This window comes from Zalophus californianus, chromosome 4, assembly GCF_009762305.2.
Source record: "Zalophus californianus isolate mZalCal1 chromosome 4, mZalCal1.pri.v2, whole genome shotgun sequence".
In the NCBI taxonomy this organism is placed as follows: Eukaryota; Metazoa; Chordata; class Mammalia; order Carnivora; family Otariidae; genus Zalophus; species Zalophus californianus.
In genome coordinates this window covers 32,034,947-32,054,665 of record NC_045598.1, presented here as the reverse complement: position 1 = coordinate 32,054,665, position 19,719 = coordinate 32,034,947, and the positions used below count along the sequence as shown (strand labels likewise).

General features: G+C 41.5%; 1 protein-coding gene across 1 annotated transcript in view; it reads left to right on the top strand.

Moving 5' to 3' along the window:
• Positions 1-116: 116 nt before the first annotated feature.
• SCMH1 (Scm polycomb group protein homolog 1) overlaps positions 117-19,719 on the top strand; it is a 183,645-nt gene continuing 164,042 nt past the window's right edge. Inside the window, 1 exon segment of the mRNA XM_035727089.1 lies at positions 117-265. The gene's annotated coding sequence lies outside the window, so the exon portion shown is untranslated.

Sequence of the window (19,719 nt, the reverse complement as noted above, 5' to 3'; positions counted from 1 at the left end):
AGAAGAGGGGGAGAGGGGGAGAGGAGGGGGGGCGGGGGAGGGGGAGGAGAAGGGGGGCGGGGCCGGGGAGCCGGAGCCGGAGCCGCCGCCGCCGCCGCCGCCGCCGCCGCGGTCGAGCCCCCCGCCGCCAGCCCGCCAGCCCGCCCGCCGCCCTCCGGAGCCGCCCCCGCCCGCCCCCTTCGCGCGTCCGCTCCGGCTCCCTGCGCAGCGGAAACATGGCGGCGGAAAGGGAGTGAGCAGCCCCGCGCCGCCGCTGCGCCAGCAGGTAAGCGCCTCGGCCGCCGCCTCCGCTCGCCGGGCAAGCCCGCGCCCTGAGGGGTCTGGGCCGGCCGGGACCGCCCCGGGCGAGGAGGCGGCGGCGGGACCTGCCCGGCCGCCGCCCCCGCCCCTCCGGGCCCGCCGGCTGGCCGTCTGCCGGCTGCCGGGCTGGGGGCCTGTCTGCGGTCCGAGCGCGGCCGCGGCCCTTCGCGGCCGTGTCAGCCCGGCCCCCGGCCCCGGCGGCCTGCTGTGCTTCCGCGGCCGGGCGGGGCCCAGTGACCCGCCCGCGGCCCTGACGCGGTAGGGGCGCCCCGGGGGCCCGGCGGCGCAAACCCGAGGGCGGGGGCGCGTTTGGAGGGTCGGCGTCGCGGCGGGTCCGAGCGGCGGCCGCTCTGTCCGGGACGGCAGGGCTGGTGGCGGCCGGGACGGTGGGCTTGGCGCCGAGAGCCGGGAGTCGGCGCGGCTATCAGTCTGCGGCGGGTCTGTCGCTCCGCTCGGACGCGAGAACTGAGGGATGCCTGGGGTCCGGGCGGCTCGGACCGAGGTCGGCGGGCGTGCGGAGGGCCCGGAGCTTTCAGCCGCGGTCCTCGGGCTGGCTCCGGCGGCGAGAGCTGCGCCGGGACCACTCACGTGGGCCGCCGGAAACGGGCGGAGAGAGCAGGTTTCAAGCCGCGGGGCCGCGGGGCACCGCGGAGGGCAAGCGGCCAGGCGGGCTGGACTTGGGGCACAGCTGAGTGCCAGCCGGAGAGGAATGAAAGGGGTTTCCGGGAGACGGGCGAACCCCAGAACATCTCCACACTGGAAGGGAATTTAAAGTCATCTAGGGCTCCTTTCTCCCATCGCTTACCAAAGTCCTTTGAAAATCCCCAAATCCACCCTAATCATTTGAACTAACCTGTTTGAACACCTCCAGTGATGTGAAACCCATTTCTCCCCAAGGAAACCCGTTCTGTTCCTGACGGCTTTGGTTTTTAGAAATAACTTTTGGTTCAAAGAAACCGCTGCCTCCCATTCTTTCTAGTTCCTTTCCCTTGTGGACAGCTGTTGAGATGTCTGAAGATAGTAATCATGTCCCCAGAGTCTTGTCTTCTCTTCTCTTCACTAATTCCAGTTCCTTCAGTTGTTTCTTACATGCCGAGGTTCTCTGATCCCTTCTCTGAATGAGCTTGACCATATCCTATTTAAAGGAGAGCTACTTAATGTGTGTGAGGAGACAAAACCTATTAAGTTTCTCCAAGAAGTTCCTTGGTCCCAAAGATTGACCTGCTTAAATAAAAAGCTGTGCTGTATTCCTCATTTCTGTGCTGTATTTTGAACTTAAAAAAAAAAAAAGTCCAATACTGTGTTAAAACGAACTGAAAGATCCTGTTTTGTGACGATGTTTGGGTTTCCCCTCGTTTTTAAGTAAATGTCTATAAACACTTTATCAGATGAGCTGATGTATATCAAAGTATAGCAATGCACCATGAGAATAGGAGAGCTTATTATTTACTCTGAAAAAGGATTGAGACGCAGTTTGGGGCCAGACTGCAATTTAGTATTTAGTTGGAGAGGGACAAGCTTATTGAACTCTTTGCTCTGTTTCTAACTGCCAGCAGAAGGCCCAAAATTACTATGAAAAATAACAGTTTTTGTTGCTCACTTACCAGCGTTATGTTTTGCTTTTTCATCACTTAGCCTTGGTATGTGAGGGTTAAGTTTTTAAAAAGTGTCTTTTACCAACATCCTAAACTACCCTAAGCAACCCTGCAGGTTAGTAATTTTTAAGCCCAGCAGAGATGTGATGGCCTTGTAGATAAAATGCCAAACTCTTGTATCTGGGACCTTGTTCAAATTCTAAGCAAAGTTTCACTGTCTTTGTAACATAGGCAAGCACATACCAGCAGTCAGAATTGGTTCTTTATCTTTGTTCTTGTGTCTTTATTTTTTAAATTGGTCAGTGGTTTTGAAGTTTGCAGCACACATATCAAGTTTTGGTTTTTGGTTTGTGCAAATGCTATTTCCCTTTTACATAAGTTGGGTAAAAAATTGTATAGAACCATTCTGTACAGAACTATACAGGCTCAGGAAAGGCTCTGGTTCCTTCCCTTCAAAGAACTTGAAGTTAATGGTTGGAAATACTGAAAACTCTGTGAGAAAGAACTGGTGTGAATATACCGCTACAAATTTAAACTCAACATGTCCTAAACTTTAAGCCTATCCATTTACTTTGTGTCAGGAACTATGCTTATGTACTGTGTTTCGCTGGGTATACAAAGATGAATAAGATACATTTACAGTTCTTGTGGAGCTGGTAAATTAAATGCCCAAATAGGTCATCTCAGAATAAAAGGTGAGAGGGATTCATTTGATGCTGTGGTTGCCCCAAGGTCGGGGCGTTTAGACTAGCGTGGGACTTGAGGGAAGGCTTTGGGAAGAGGTGACACCTGACTCAAATAATAAATGGTAAGAAGACAGTCATGCAGAGAAGAGTAAAAAGTGTGCTTCCAACAGAGAAAACAGCTCAAAGAAAGGCATTAATGTGAGAGAAGGAATGGCTTGCATAAAAAACCACAAGCGGGGGACACCTGGGTGGCTCAGTTGCTTAAGTGTCTGCCTTCAGCTCAGGTCATGATCCTAGGGTCCTGGGATCGAGTCCCACATCGGGCTCCCTGCTTAGCCTGGAGCCTGCTTCTCCCTCTGCCTGCTGCTCTCTCTCTTTCTCCCTGACAATAAATAAAGTCTTTAAAAGAAAAGAAAAGAAAAAACCACAAGCGGTTTGAAACTGCTAAGAATATAACAATACAGACATAGGGCGCCTGGGTGGCTCAGTCGGTTAAGCATCTACTTTCCGCTCAGGTCATGATCCTAGGGTCTTGGAATCAAGTCCCACATTGGGCTCTCTGCTCAGTGGGGAGTTTGTTTCTCCTTCTCACTCTCCCTCTGTGTTCTCCCTCCCTCTCTCTCTCTGTCAAATAAATAAAATCTCTTTTAAAAAAGACATAAATGGTAAGCTGTAAGGCTGCAAATATAGGCAGAGACCATACCATAGTAGACCTTGTCCTTGTATGCATAGGTATTTTGAAATTAATTCAGTGGGTGATTTTTTTAATCACTGAAAAGTTTTTATGAGACACGGGTAGAATACATTTTTAAAATGTGGTCATAGGGATGAGAAGAAGGGAATGAAGTTTTGAGAATCTGTGAGGCTTTATGATTGATTGGATGTGTAGATGGCAGGGCCAGGAGTCCAGCATGATGCTCAGAGTTTTGGTTTGGGTGACTAGGGGGATGGTGGTGACATTAACTGAGACAGGAAACACTGGATGACAAATTCGGTTTTAGACTTGAAGATTTTTCAGTAGCTTGAGTTAAATCAATGAACAAATGTAGTGGAAGTAAGCTAGAAAAAAGGGAGGTTATGGTCAGAAAGTGGAATATTGGAGTTAACTTGTGTGGTATGGAGCTCTTCTAGGTGACAGCTAGGTCTCTGTGTGTGGGTAGCTGAGGTACAGCAGAGGTGAAGGTCCGTGAAGCTCAGTATGACAGGAACTTCGGGGTTGTTGCACTGAATGAGTCATCTGTGTGGAAAGGGAAGTGATTTAGGATGCTAGGGTGTGGGGAGAGGGTGATTGTGACCCAGGTACGGTGAATGGAGGGGATTAATCGAGAGGGTGGCAGATGACAGATGAAGAGCAGGGGTAGAGAGTGATACAGCCAGATGGTGGACACCTCAAAGGAGGAGGAATTTTTAAACGGAAGCATGGAAAAGTAGTGGTTTTTTACTTTTCCTTCTTGGGAGGAGGGTTCTGATCTCTTCCTCTTTATTCAGGACTCCTATTAATCACTTTTGGCTCTGAAGAATCTGTTCTTAGTCTTGAGAAGTAGGAGGGCGAGTACCCTATATCACTTCCTTTCTGCTGATGCTTAATGACAAAAAAGTCAATGGAGGTTTCCCCATTGATGATTGGTAGGTGGATAGGAAACAATCAGATAAAGCAGTGAGGTTATACTCACGGTTTCTGGGAAGAGCCTACATTTTGAGTTAGAAAGAGCAAAATTCAAATCTAGCCTCTGTCACCTACTAACCTTAGGACTGTAAGCAAATTGTCTAACCAGTGTGACTTTCAGTGTCCTTACGTGTAAAAAATAAATTCCTGTTTCATAGGGTGTCACAAAGATTACATGAAATTATGTGTATAAAATCACTAGAAAAGCAATTCAAAGGAAATGTTAGTTCTCTTTCAGCTACCTTTAAGGGACGTAAGCTCTGCTGGCTGAACTTTTCTCATGCTTACTTAAATTATAAGGCAATAAGTACTCAAAGAGAGGAAAAGCAAAGGAATGCAGAGTTCAGAGGAGGGAGCCATCATTTCTCAATATTTGGAAGCAAGGTTAGGTTTCACACTCAAAATAAATTTCATTTGGGCATTGGAGAACAAATTTCAGTACATTAAATAATTTAGGTGGAAATACAAAGGGAGAAAAGTATAGGGTATGTTTGTTAAAAATGGATGGTTGCTATTGGTCTGAGGGTCTGAGTATTGTGTAAGTCAACAGTGAGCGATATGGCCAGAAAGATGGGCTGGGGCCATAGTATTAAAGACCTGGAACTATGTAGTTTGGACTTGATGCTAGATAGACTAGGGAACCATAGATTGTATATCCTCTCTCCCTACTTCAGTTTCCTATCTAAAATTTATAGTTTCAGAACTTGGGATTTTTGTTTGAAGTAAACCAAGTAAGAAATTCCACCTTTGAAAACAAGGCCAGTTTTAGCTTAAAAAAAAAAATAACTGTTAAGATTTGTTTTATAGTTGTAGTTTAATCTCTGAGATAACCTTGCTTGGTAGGTAGGCTTAGTGGAGTTTTAAGAAACATGTAAGATCTTACTGGTAGAAAGTGATTAAAGATGCTTTGATTTCAAAATCTGTCTTTTTTATACTAAATGTCACTGTTAATTGTACAACCCTGGGCCGGTCACTTTGCCTCTCTGGTCCTCAGTTCCCTCATTTTTGTTAGGTGTAAGGTTTAACTAAGATAGGAAGTGTAAAGCAATTTACATAATGTCAGTTACATAATAGGCACTCAGATGTTGCCCCTCCCCTCAAACCATTGCCAAGGCCTGAGTGCTAACTCCCTAGCCACCAGGGCACTGCTAGAGCTAATTATTTTGATAACCTTATGGCCATATAAAGCCATCAAGTCTTACCATTTTTTATCTTTGTCCTATCCCCTCCACTCACCTGTCTTCTATACTGCTTTTCCCGTGCTGACTTGGCTTCTTCCTCCTCTCTCCCAACCCTGCTTGTTTGTTCCCTCTCATACCTTTCCATTTGCTCTCTGAAACCCCTATTTCCTACCCTAATAACCATCTTACTAGATTTTGTGTGTGTGTTCTGGCCTTAAATGGAAGTCAGGCTCTCACCTGAGGAGTCATGGAGAACACTATTACTTGCTCTGTAGTTCTTTTAAATGGGGGCAGCACATTCTCCCACACTCTGTGCCAAATGAGAGAGATGAGGATGACCATAGTTTTCTGTGCACCGTGATTTCCATACCATTACTTGTCCATCTTAAGATCGCTGTGTTCTGTGGTGCAGGGGCTATACCACTCTTGTCTTCTTGTATATAGATCTTCTCCATCACTTAGGACCTAGCATGTGCAGTCTTCCTTTCTACTTCAGTTTCTGTCCTCACCCTTAGTCACTTTAGTATTCACACAGATGATTGTTTCTCCAGCAAAATAGCTTCTTCAACTCAAGTGATCGTCAGAGTCACACCATGGGCCTTATCGCCCAGAGATGGCCCGCCTCTGAAATTATAAATGAGGACATGCAGCATTGTTCAGAATGTCTTCTACCTCACCTTTGACTATCTCCATCAGTTGTTTGATCTCATTGATCCCCTATCTTCACTTCCTTCCCTATCCAGCTTAATTTCCTTAGTCAGTAATTTATTTCATTCACTCTCTTGCCATTAATCCTCTGTCCCCTTGTTCCACTGTTCTTCTGTCCTTGTCTGGGCAGAATCTCAAACCTTGCTGAATCAAACCTGTTTCTTCTTGGCAGTAGTAGCTCTGAGCCCTGCTGGAGAAAAATCACATACTTACACAGATTACTGCCATTGGGCCTTCAATACCAAGTCATTTATTTGCCCTAGTCTCTGTGAGGTCTTATGTCAAACCTGTTTCTTAAAACTATACCTGTATGTTCTTGTTTCTTCTTCTTTCCCAGGGCTACATCTCTGACCCCCATCTTTTCATTGCCTTCAACCTCTTTCTCTCTTCTGACTCCTTTTCTTTTTTTTAATTTAAATCTGCTTAGAAGTCTCCTATCTTCAAGTAAATCTTGTAAATAAAATCTTAAGTCCGTGTTTCCTTCCAGGTACCATCTAGTCTCCTACCCTTTACTCAAACTTCTTGAGTTATATACATTTAATATATAAACTTTCTCATTCTTACCTCTCCATTGCATTCTGGTTTTAGTCTCCATCACTTAATAAGTTTCAGTTTCCTTATCTGAAGATGAGAATGATAATAGTACCTATTAAGTACTCTAGTACCTTAAGATTTTTTGTGATTTTGTGTGTGGATGTGATTTTTTTAAGCAAGGGAACCTGTATGAAAGAGCTCTGGGCAGTGTCCAGCACATTGTAGCAATGCTGTGTATGTTACATTGATATATGTTACTTTTGTTACTGCTTTTTATTTAATCTTCAAAACACTCATGAGGAGATAAATCTCCTTATTTTGCAAAGAAAGAAAACTGAGATTTAAAGTTTTAGAAACTTGCCCAAATCATAGTCTCTGAACTGCTCTGATCAAGATCATCAGCCTTCTCCTTGTTGGTAACGCCAGGGGGAGGGAGGCAATTTTCAGGCCTTTGCAGCAGCATTTCAGATCCATGATTGATTCCCTCTTCCTCAAAGCATTCTTTTTCCTTTGGCTTTGGTGCACTTCAGCATGTTGGGTCCTCCCTGGCCACTTAAACCCAAGTGTTTTTTGGATGAGAGCTTCCCTTCTCTTGCCTGTCTTTGGTCCTAAACCCCCTCTGTACATGCCCTTAGCAATCTCATCTACTCACTTGGCTTACAGTAACATCTATATGCTCATGACTCAGATTTCTATCTATAGTCAAGATAATCTCTTCTGAGTGTTAGAACTATATATTTAGCTACCTATAGTCAGCTTTACAAGTAGCTAGGTATCATACCTACTTTAAAATCAATATGTCCCATCACTACAGGTCCCAATATACTATGTGAAAACCTTCTGAAATTGAAATGGACCTAATAAAAAGATATTCCTTAAGAGATATTTCTTAAAACAAAGTCAGTATGTCCCAAACTGAGCACAACATCCTTGCCACTTTTCTTGCCCCACCTCCTTTAAGAAAATTTCTCTTCCTCAAGGGTGATTCTGGTTTAGAGAAATTTATGTTTATTTGATAAATAATTGTTGATCACTCAGATATTTAAGGCATAGTCTGTTCTCTCAGGGAACTCACTGTTTATGAGGGGAAGGTAAGACACATACATAACTAACTCTAATATGTAACTCTATAAACACTCCAGAAATTCAGTGGAGTGGAGGAGAGGTCACTGACTTCCGCAGTGGTCTTGTAAAGTCTCCAGGTTCATTGCTTAAGGAAAGCTCAACATATATAATCCGAGAATAGAGCCTGAGATGGAAAGGATGAGAATTTGGGAACAGAGTTGCTTTTGGAAAGATAAAAGTGAAAAATTTGTCCTTTCTCTTAAATCCTTGGCATATTACAAACTCCATTAAAAAAAAAATTCTCATAGGATAGATTAGTTCTAATTGTGCCTTGACAGAAAGTGTCATAGGTTCAGCTATCAGCAGTTTATTGGAGCATTCTGTTGAACCTGCACTCCGTGTTAGACACTTGAAAGAGAGATTAATAAGAAATATTCAAGGGCACCTGGGTGGCTCATTTGGTTGAGCATCTGACTCTTGATTTTGGCTCAGGTCATGATCTCAGGGTCATGAAATCAAGCCCTGTGTTGGGCTCTGCACTCAGAGGGAAGTCTGCTTGTCTCTCCCTCTGCTTCTCCCCCCTCAAATAAATAAATAAACAAAATCTTTTAAAAAATTAAAATATTTGGTGCTGTGCAGGCATTTGTAGTCTACTAGAGGAGACAAAAATGATAATTATGTTACAGTATAGTAAGTGCTAAAGCAGTGGTAGGTGCAGCATGGTAGGATTTCTATATATCTGTTATGGGCTGAATTATGTCTCTTGTTCCCCTCCCCCTCAAAATTTGTATGTTGAAGTCCTAACCCCCAATATTTTGGAATGTGACTGTATTTGGAGATAGGGCCTTTAAAGTAGTAATTAAGATAAAATGAGGTCATATGGATGGGCCCTTATCCATTATGACTTGTGTCCTAGTATAAGAAGAAGTTAGGACACAGATACACACAAAGGTAAAACCATGTGAAGAGAGGGAGAAAACAGCTATCTGTGTAAGCCTAGGTGAGAGGCCTCAGAAGAAATCCACCCTGCTGACACCTTGATCTTGAACTTCTAGCCTGTGAAACTGTGAGGAAATGCATTTCTGTTGTTTCAGCTATCCAGTCTGTGGTCTTTGTTATGGCAGCCTGAGCACACAAATTTACAATATCCATCCAGAGGACTTTACATCTCCTTCTGCCTGGGAGTTTCAGGGATGATATAGATGACACTGGGATGATGTTGGAGGGTGAGGAAGGATGGATAATTACTGTTGCATATTATTAAAGGATGTCATACACATTTTCTTATTTAATTTGAAATACATAATAACCCTGTTAGGTAGGATTCCAGATCATTATAAACTCTATATACTGATAAGACACTGAGGTGCAGATGGAGTAAATGATGTGCCCAATATCAAACAGGTAGTCAGTGTCAGAACAACTCACTACAGATTTTGTACTTTGTTCAGAAGGATCCATTACCTCCTGTGACCTTTTTAAGACCCTGTGCTGTCTGAGCTTCTTACTGTTTCTATTGCAAGTCATGTATTAATTTCTGTATATTTTGAAACATATAAAGGCTGCTGTATTGTTTTTCCCCTCTACATTTACTGTGTTATAATTGTTAGCCTTCAAAATTAAAGCATATGCATATTGTATATTCATTTTAATCACTATGTCTTCTTATTGGCATAGTATATTTCCAAGTGTTCTCTTATTTATTTATTTTTATTTTTATTTTTTAAAGATTTTATTTATTTATTTGAGAGAGAGAATGAGAGACAGAGAGCACAAGAGGAAAGAGGGTCAGGGGGAGAAGCAGACTCCCCGCTGAGCAGGGAGCCTGATATGGGACTCGATCCCGGGACTCCAGGATCATGACCTGAGCCGAAGGCACTCGCTTAACCATCTGAGCCACCCAGGCGCCCTCTCTTATTTATTATAATTGTTTTACACTCATGCTTATGTAGACTTTCCTCTGGGGCATACAAACATGATGGAAATAAAGGCTATTTTAGTCATTATGCCCTGTAAAGTATAATAGAAAACATGAGAGCCAGTATACTTGTTCTTGGAGAGATTTAAGAAGAGAGCAGACAACCGTTTGTCTTAGATTATTTAGAATTTTAGACTTCCAAGCTTGATATTTGGTGTTCTATCTTATCTCCAATATCCTTCAGTTACCAAGGACTATCAGAAAGTCTTCAAACCAGAGTAAATTTTTTTCTTTAAAAATAAATGAATTTTAAAGATGAATTTGAGAGTGTAAAAGTTTATTTTTTTTTAAGATTTTATTATTTGAGAGAGTGAGAGAACATGAACGGGGGTGGGGAGGGGCAGAGGGAGAGGGAGAAACAGACTTCCCGCTGAGCAGGGAACCCTACTCAGGGCTCAGTCTCAGGGCCCCAAGATCACCACCTGAGCCAAAGGCAGACAACGTAACTGACTGAGCCACCCAAGTGCTCTGGGAGTATAAAAGTTTATAAGGCCTAATAGGCATAGGGAATCATAATTCCAAATTAAGGGAATATAGTTAAAACATCTAATTTCTTTGTGTGTTTGTTCAGTTTCTCATTCATTGATTCAACAAATATTTATTAATGTCTACTGACTGCCAGACACTGTGCTACGTACAGTGGCAAAGATGAATGCCACAATTTTTTTTTGAATACCATACTTTTTAAAATGCAAAGACAAGCCACAGAATTAAAAGAACATATATGTGGTACATGGATCAGCCAAATACCCTATCTGTAATTATAAAGGATTCCTACAAATAGGTTAGAAAAAGACAAATTCATAGAAAAATAACAAGGCATAAAGGAGGCAACCTAAATATTTATTAGTCATTGACCAATAATTAAGGGCAAATTAAAGCTCTAATGAGATGTCATTTCAAACTTATTAGATTGGCAAAAATTAAAAAGTCTGATAATATCAAATAGGATGTAGAGTTAAGGGAACTCTTGGACACTATTGATGGGAATAGAAATTGTACAATCATGGCAAAGAACAATTTGGCAATATCTATTAAAACTAAAGTACATATAACCTATAGTCCAACAATTCTAGGTCCAGGGTCATAAAACTGGAATCTCATTCTCTTGTGTCTTGGCCCAGGAAGTCTAATGGAAGAATCACCAAACATTTGAGTGGTGTCTATGTCAGGCACATAATAGGTACCTGAAAAACATGAAGGCATGTGAAATTGTTTCAGAACTTATTTATCCAATATAAAAGTAACAGCCTGCATCTTCTGTGTTTGTTTATACGTATCCCACTTTTTTCCAGAATGTATTTAAAGCATACCAACCCTGTGTAACATACCATACAAATAAACGGAATAACTTTCTTTTTAGTATCTTTGAGACACATTGCAACATGCAGATGTAGTTGTTCTCACCCACCTGCAAAAAGGTATTACTAGCTCCACTTTATGCATAAGCAAATGGAGACTGAAAGATATCTGGCCAAAATCATACAATTTATAAGTGATAAGACTCTGTTTCAAACCCAGACCAGCCTGACTTCAACCCTAGACCCCTTGGCGTGTCACCTTGTGCACTCCCCACAAGCAGTGTTACATAGTTCTGATACTCTGTCCAGGAGGCAAGGTTGACTTGTAAGAATTGACTTTTTTTTTTAAACTGAAACCACGGTTAATGGAGGACTACTGTATATAATTTAAGCCCCCTATGTGTGCTTCCCAGCATTATTTCCAGTCTTTTCTCCCCCACCTTCCCATTCAGAGATGTCCACTATCCATATAAACTTTTTTCACCTCAGGGCCTCATACATGTAGTATGACGACAAAAATATGCCAAATGCTACTCAACAGAGGGGACTCAGACAAATGTAAAAGATGCTTACCACATAATATTGCCTGTTATTTGAAAGCAACATACCATTATTTGGTAGGATTTTTGTGGCTAAGTTCCCATACTTGCTTCTGAACAAAAGTGATGCCGTTCATCCAGGAATGTTACTTTATTTGAGCTATTTGTGTGACACAAATAGTGCTAATACCTATTGCCATCACATGTGAGTTGCATAGTTATTTTTTCTGCAAATGCTTTATAAGGTTGATACGATTCTTGGAGTGATACTAATTTAGAAGTCCTGGATTGAGTTTTTAAGAAAAAGCTTTTTGAGAAGTTTCTTAATCACAGTTTATAATTCTTATAAGTATATTTTCATCATCAGTTGTAGTTGTACCTACATTTAAAGGAAACTATCATAGAAATCTATCTTCAAAGACATATTCTGTAAATAATTACTAATGACCCTAGATATCCTCTCTCTCTATATAGAAAGCTTTGAAAATATTACTAAACAAATACCAGCAGAGCCAGCAATTTTGCTTCTTTCTTGCTCCAGAACTTACTCTCCAAATGATCCAATTGTTATCCCTTTGACTTAATTACTTAATGCAACTTTACCTAGTGAATAAACAAGGATTGGTTGTTTGGGCTGAATGCTGTTAACTGCCTTAACAATGAGTAGATTTTTTTTTTTATGCTGACCTGGATATTTAGGTGTCAAAGTTGTCTTTTTGAGAACTGCTATTTGAATTTGGTAAAATGTTAAGTAATGTTTTTGTTGACTTCTTTATTCTCAACACTAACAATTTTCTTTTGATATGTTAAATTCCTTAATGATGGTATTTAAATAAACCATTAGGCTGAAAAGAGAAATGTCAATTCAGACAATTTACTATTTTGCTGGTGTTTCTGAATATTAGTCATCAATGAAAACCTATATTTAGGTGCCTAATACAGTAAATGTTTACATAGTAAGTGCTCAAATACATGTTGGTTAAACCCAAATTTGAATTAATGGACTGTTTTCATGATACATATTTTTCTTTTTTGTGCTCCTTCACCTTATATTAAGAGGGAAATGCATTTTACACTGACCATATTTTGGAAATAGATTTGTTGTCTGATGGAAAGGGGTTTAAATCTTAGGTCTTTCACCCCTAACCTACCAAAATGATACATAGTTTATTGCATTGATCAGACACGTTTAGCAATCCCTGATGTATTTGTGGGCCTTACAAGATCCTGGTAGGCAAGGCAACGTCTTAGATTTTTCATGCCCCACTGTATGCTACTGTGGTGGATTCTGATATGGTGGTGGGCTCTTGGTATGTTTTAAATAAATATTGTTACAATGTTCTTCTGTATTGCTGGGAAATAACAATTACTGTTTCATCTGTATGGGAGGAGACAATCAGACTTTTGTTTTTCCAATTTGCTTGATCATCTGGAACACACATTAAGAATAACAGATACCTTGACTTGGAGATTCTATTTTAGTAGATTTGGGGTAGTGCCTCTGGTGATCCTTTTGGAAAAGAAGCAGCGCTCTAGTTTTTTTAAATGTTGGTAGTATATTAACACTTTTTGGTTGTAAAGAACAGAAACCCAGCGTAAATGGATTGAAGCAAAAAAGGAATTTATTGGCTCACTTAATTTGAAATAGGGCCTGGTGAAGGGAGTTATTAATAAACTTCTCCTTGCTTCTAGATTATATCCCAACTTTATCAGGCAAGGAGTGCATAACAGAGGTGCTTGAAAGAACCCTAGGAGAATCAAGACTCTGTTATGTCTCAGTCTTACCCATAGTTGTAGGTCCTGCCTTTCTGCCTTTACTTGCACCATTTTTAGCCCTGGGTAATTTTCCAGTTCAGCAGGCCTCCTGTGCAGGCTCTAGGCAAAATGCAAATTTTTTAGAAAAGCCCTATTTCCGGGGCGCATGGGTGGCTCAGTCGTTAAGCATCTGCCTTCGGTTCAGGTCATGATCCCAGGGTCCTGGGATCGAGCCCCACATCGGGCTCCCTGCTCCGCAGGAAGCCTGCTTCTCCCTCTCCCACTCCCCCAGCTTGTGTTCCCTCTCTCGCTGTGTCTCTCTCTGTCAAATAAATAAATAAAATCTTAAAAAAAAAAAAGCCCTATTTCCTACCCAGTGTTTTCAGATTGACCAGCTTAACTCAGGATTGATATTCCCCATTATGCACTGGTATGGCCTTACAGGTTATTCAATACTTTGAAAATCTCCCCTATTTCATATTAAGCAATTTTTTATAGGAACTGATTGAAGGTCACCTATATAGCCAATACGCATCACATCCTGCATTTTCCCTACCATGTCTCTTTGCAGTGTACCTCAGTAGTAGTGAGTCCTGATACAAAACAGACCACAGTGTGATCAGCTTTCTCATACCACATATGGATGGCCAACCTCTCAGCATGAGCTAGAGGTCTACACTGTTGTGTTCCTAACCTTAATCCAGTCAGTTCTAAACTTTAGGGACCTCTCTTCCAAATACCAGTTTTGGTATCATATGGATACTTGGGGTTGCAAGCAATAGAAACCAACTCTAGTTAACTTTGTCTACAGCAGTGACTCCCAAACCTTGCTGATTATCAGAAACACCTGGAGAGATTTTTAAATTAAAAATCCGATGGATACCACCCCCCCCAAAAAAATTAAATTAGGATTTCCAGGGGAATGGAACACAGAAATTAGTATTTTTAAAAAGCTCTCTAGGTGACTATGATGCTTGCCCACTGTTGCCTATTTGAGTGAACAGCCTCAAATTCATCTATTTGCCTTGGCCTAAAAACTTGACTTTTTCTCCATTTTCAGTTCATTACTAATACCCATTAGGTCTGTATCCTATCTAATGAGTCTTTCCACCTGTATCTTTTGTTGTAGCCTAAGTCGTCATAATTCCTTTTGGACCATCATATTAAACCCCTAAATGGTTTTCCTGCTTCTGCTTTTGCATGTTACCCCCCTACCCGCCGTCAGTGTAGTCACCACAGATCCTGCCACCTCTTTGCCTAAAATCTTTCAGTGGCTTCCCATTGCGCTGGAAATACAAACAATATTTGCCCTGTGGTCTACATGATACAGAGCCCACTCTCTTAGCCCGTCTCACATGGTGCCACCATCCCCTGCCTACATTTCAGTCACACTGACACCCTTTTTGTTCCTTAAATATATGAAACTCTTCCCTGTCTCTGAGACTGTGCACACGCTGTTCTCTCTGCCTGGGGAGTCTTCCCCGGATGCTTTGTTAGTTCTTAATCAGCTTGAAATCACATTCCCGTAGAGGCCTCCCTGACTGCCCTTCCACAGTCACTGTTTCTTTCTGTTTTAGCACTGAGTCACAAAAGGTAATTATTTTTTATTTGTTTTTAAGTTCCATGGGGGTGGGATCTTGCCAGTCTTCTTATATTTAACATCTATCACAGTGCTTGGCATGTAATAGCGTTCATTAACTATTTGTTGAATGAATGAGTCAATCTTCATTGCCACCATCCTGGTCCAAGCTTCTGTCCTCTTATCACTCAATTACTACAGTTGCATCCTAACTACTCTACCTACAACTGTGCTAGCTCCCTTTCATCCATTTTCCATGTCTAGGGTTAATTTTTTAAAGACTTGAAGTCTGGAAAAAAAAAAATCTCCAGGTCTAGCAAGTATACTACAATTCTTCACATGCTTCCTGTTGATATTCATGTAGTTTATAGAACTTTAACAAATAATTATTTTGAAAATTATGGTTAAATATTCATAACAAAATTTATTTTAACCATTTTTAAGGGTATAGTTCATTGGCAATAAGTATATTCACACCGTGTGACCTTCACTGCCATCCATCTCCAGAACTTTTGTCATCTGGCAGAACTGAAACCCTGTACCCATTAAACAATAACTGCCCGCTTCTCCCTCCCTCCTGCCCCTCCAGCTACCATTCTACATCCTGTCTCTGTGACAGCACATATTTGACTCTTCTACATACCTCGTATGAATGAAATCATATAGTCCTTTTGTGACTGGCTTATTTCACTTAGCATGATGTCTTTAAGATTCCTCTGTGTTGTTGCTTGTGGAACTTTTAATGACCTAGCCCATCTGTCTTTGTGACCTCTTTTCACTTTGCTCCCTGCTTTCTGTGCATTAGTGATACATCCTTTCTTTCTATTCTGTGGGCTGTCAGTGCCCCATCTCACCTCGCAGCTTTTTCTCATGCCTGTTCCCTCTGCCAAGAATGCTCTTGCCCCTTCCTTGACTGATTAATTTCCACTCATTCTTCAGAGTTCAACTAAGATATCACTTCTTTAGGGTATATTGCCTTCATTTCCCAGAATCTCTTTAATCTCTGTGTTACAAGATCTCCTAGTGCCATGTGACTTTTCTTTGTAGTACTTAGAATAGTTTTCTATTTTTTTTATTTTTGAGAGAGAGAGAGAGCATGCAAGTGGGGGTGGGGATGAAGGGCAGAAGGAGAGGGAGAGAGAGAATCCCAAGTAGGCTCCACACTCAGCACAGAGCCACGTGGGGCTCAAATCTCAGGACCGTGAGATCATGACCTGAGCCAAAATCAAGAGTTAGTTGCTTAACCAACCGACTGATCCACCCAGGCAACTCTGTTGTACTTATAATAGTTTTAAATGACACATCTGTTTGTATGTTTTGGTGGACTAATATCTGTCACGATGGCAGGAATCATACCTAATGTTCAGTATTGTGTCCTCAGCACCTAGTATCTAATAGGTGTTTCAGTAGAAACATATATATATGTATGTAATAAAGAATATTAAAATCTTTGACTTAATGAATTTAGGTCTGGAAATTGATGGCTTAAGGTCTTCCTCTAAAAATCTACTACCATGTCTAAGCCTTCCTTGACTACTTTAGTTTGCAGAGATCTTCCTTTTCTGTGAACTTAAATGTCCTTATTCATTTGCCAGATGCTTAACATTTACACAGGTAATCCTTGTATCATCTGGAATGTCCTATTTTTTTATATTATTTATGCTTTGTATTTACCAGTTGATCTTCCTCTTCTAAACAGCCACTGGAGTTATTTTTCTTTCTAAATTACAGAGCTCATCAGTTGTGGAACCTCTAGGGCAGTGCTTCTTAAACTACACGTGTTGAAGGAGCCATATTTTTTTTTCAAGTTTTTATTTAAATTCCAGTTAGTTGGGATGCCTGGGTAGCTCAGTCAGTTAAGCGTCGGACTCTTGATTTCAGCTCAGGTCATGATCTCAGGTTTGTGAGATGGAGCCCCAGCCTGGAGCCCCCGCTCCTTGGGGCTCTGCACTCAGTAGGGAGTCTGCTTCCCTCCCTCTCTCTCTACCCCTCCCCCAGCTCGTGCACTCATGTGCACACACTCTCTCTCAAATAAGTAAATCTTTTAAAAATAAATTAAAAATAAATAAATTCCAGTTAACATACAGCATAATATTAGTTTCAGGTGTAGAATTTAGTGATTCAACGTTTACATACAACACCTGATGTGGAGCAGTATTTTTCTTTCATCTTAGACTAATAATTTTATAAATAAAATAAAAATAAATTGGGGTGCCTGGGTGGCTCAGTCATTAAGCGTCTGCCTTCGGCTCAGGTCATGATCCCAGGGTCCTGGGATTGAGCCCCACATCAGGCTCCCTGCTCCGCGGGAAGCCTGCTTCTCCCTCTCCCAGTCCCCCTGCTTGTGTTCCCTCTCTTGCTGTGTCTCTCTCTGTTAAATAAATAAATAAAATCTTTAAAAATTAAATAACTAAAATATTAGATGAAATTTTTTGAAGTCCAAGTATAAACTTCAAAATTTTATTAGATTGAATAACATAAAATTATTCTGTTAAATTGTAGTACAAAATTTCAGAGTGCTTACTCTCAATTTCTTTACTTATTACAAACTGGTAACCTTTTGTTGATGAGGACTACACACTGAATACTAACCAGCATCACTTTAGGTCTCTGTGAAGGGAACACTAGTGAGGGGTATCAGGATTAGGCAGAATGTATAGACTGATTCCTTGCTTCCCTTCTATCTGATAAGCTCTATAGTTACTATATATTGTTATGTTTTGCATAAAAATGTGTTTGACGGTAGTTCTTTGACTAACAAAGGTCTGAAAACCTCTAGGCTGCAGAATATAGTCCTGGATCTTTATCTGATTCTAACCTGGTTTTCTGATTCAGTCACTGCCTTGTGCCATATATCCATCCTGTGCTTGAGCTACCTATCATTTTCCACAGGACATCATACAAGCCCTTTCACTACTTATTACTTTCCTACTTCCCTTTGCTTAGTTAGAATTTCCTAAACTTTCTTCTCTGCCTGGAATAAGATGCATGCTCCAAATTCTAGTTCAGAAGTCACCTCCTCTATGAAGGCCCTTTCAATTCATTTAGGCAAAATTGGTCTCCACTTTTCACATACCCAGTGAGCCAGTGAAGAGTTATTGAGTCAGGCAAGGGGTCCTCCATCTGAGGATTATGTCCTTGTGTTGCATGAGCACATGAGCTACAATCCCCATATACCTAGCAAATGCCCCAACTCTTTTACCTGGTGGACATTCCACTACGCATTAGCTCAAAACCATTATTTCTTTTTTTTTAATTTTATTTTATTATGTTAATCACCATACATTACATCATTAGTTTTTGATGTAGTGATCCATGATTCATTGTTTGGGTATAACACCCAGTGCTCCATTCAAAACGTGCCCTCTTTAATACCCATCACCAGGCTAACCCATCCCCCCAACTCCCTCCCCTTTAGAACCCTCAGTTTCTCAGAGTCCATAGTCTTTCATGGTTCATCACCCCCTCCAATTTCCCCCTCTTCATTTTTCCCCTCCTACTATCTTTTTTTTTTTTAAACATATAATGTATTATTTGTTTCAGAGGTACAGGTCTGTGATTCATCAGTCTTACACAATTCACAGCTCTCACCATAGCACATACCCTCCCCCAGCTACCCCATCCCTCCCACCCCCCCACCACTCCAGCAACCCTCAGTTTCCTGAGATTAAGAATTCCTCATATCAGTGAGGTCATACAATACATGTCTTTCTCTGATTGACTTATTTCACTTAGTATAATACCCTCTAGTTCCATCCACGTCATTGCAAATGGCAAGATTTCGGTTTTTTTGATGGCTGCGTAATAGTCCATTGTATATATATACCACATCTTCTTTTTTTTTTTAAAGATTTTATTTATTTATTTGACAGAGAGAGACACAGCGAGAGCAGGAACACAAGCAGGGGAATTGGAGAGGGAGAAGCAGGCTTCGCATGGAGCAGGGAGCCCGATGCGGGGCTCGATCCCAGGACCCTGGGATAATGACCTGAGCTGAAGGCAGACGCTTAACAACTGAGCTACCCAGGCACCCCACCACATCATCTTTATCAGTTCATCTGTCGATGGACATCTTGGCTCTTTCCACAGTTTGGCTATTGTGGACATTGCTGCTATAAACACTGGGGTGCACGTACCCCTTCGGATCCCTACATTTGTATCTTTGGGGTAAATACCCAGTAGTGCAGTTGCTGGGTCGTACGGTAGCTCTATTTTCAACTTTTTGAGGAACCTCCATATTGTTTTCCAGAGTGGCTGCACCAGCTTGCCTTCCCACCAACAGTGTAGGAGGGTTCCCCTTTCTCCGCATCCCCGCCAACATCTGTCGTTTCCTGACTTGTTAGTTTTAGCCATTCTGACAGGTGTGAGGAGGTATCTCATGGAGGTTTTGATTTGGATTTCCCTGATGCCGAGCAACGTTGAGCACTTTTTCATGTGTCTGTTGGCCATTTGGATGTCTTCTTTGGAAAAATGTCTGTTCATGTCTTCTGCCCATTTCTTGATTGGATTATTTGTTCTTTGGGTGTTGAGTTTGATAAGTTCTTTATAGATTTTGGATACTAGCCCTTTATCTGATATGTCATTTGCAACTATTTTCTCCCATTCTGTCGGTTGTCTTTTGGTTTTGTGGACTGTTCCTTTTGCTGTGCAAAAGCCTTTTATCTTGATGAAATCCGAATAGTTCATTTTTGCCCTTGCTTCCCTTACCTTTGGTGATGTTTCTAGGAAGAAGTTGCTGCGGCTGAGGTCGAAGAGGTTGCTGCTTGTGTTCCCCTTTAGGATTTTGATGGACTCCTGTCTCACATTTAGGTCTTTCAACCATTTTGAGTCTA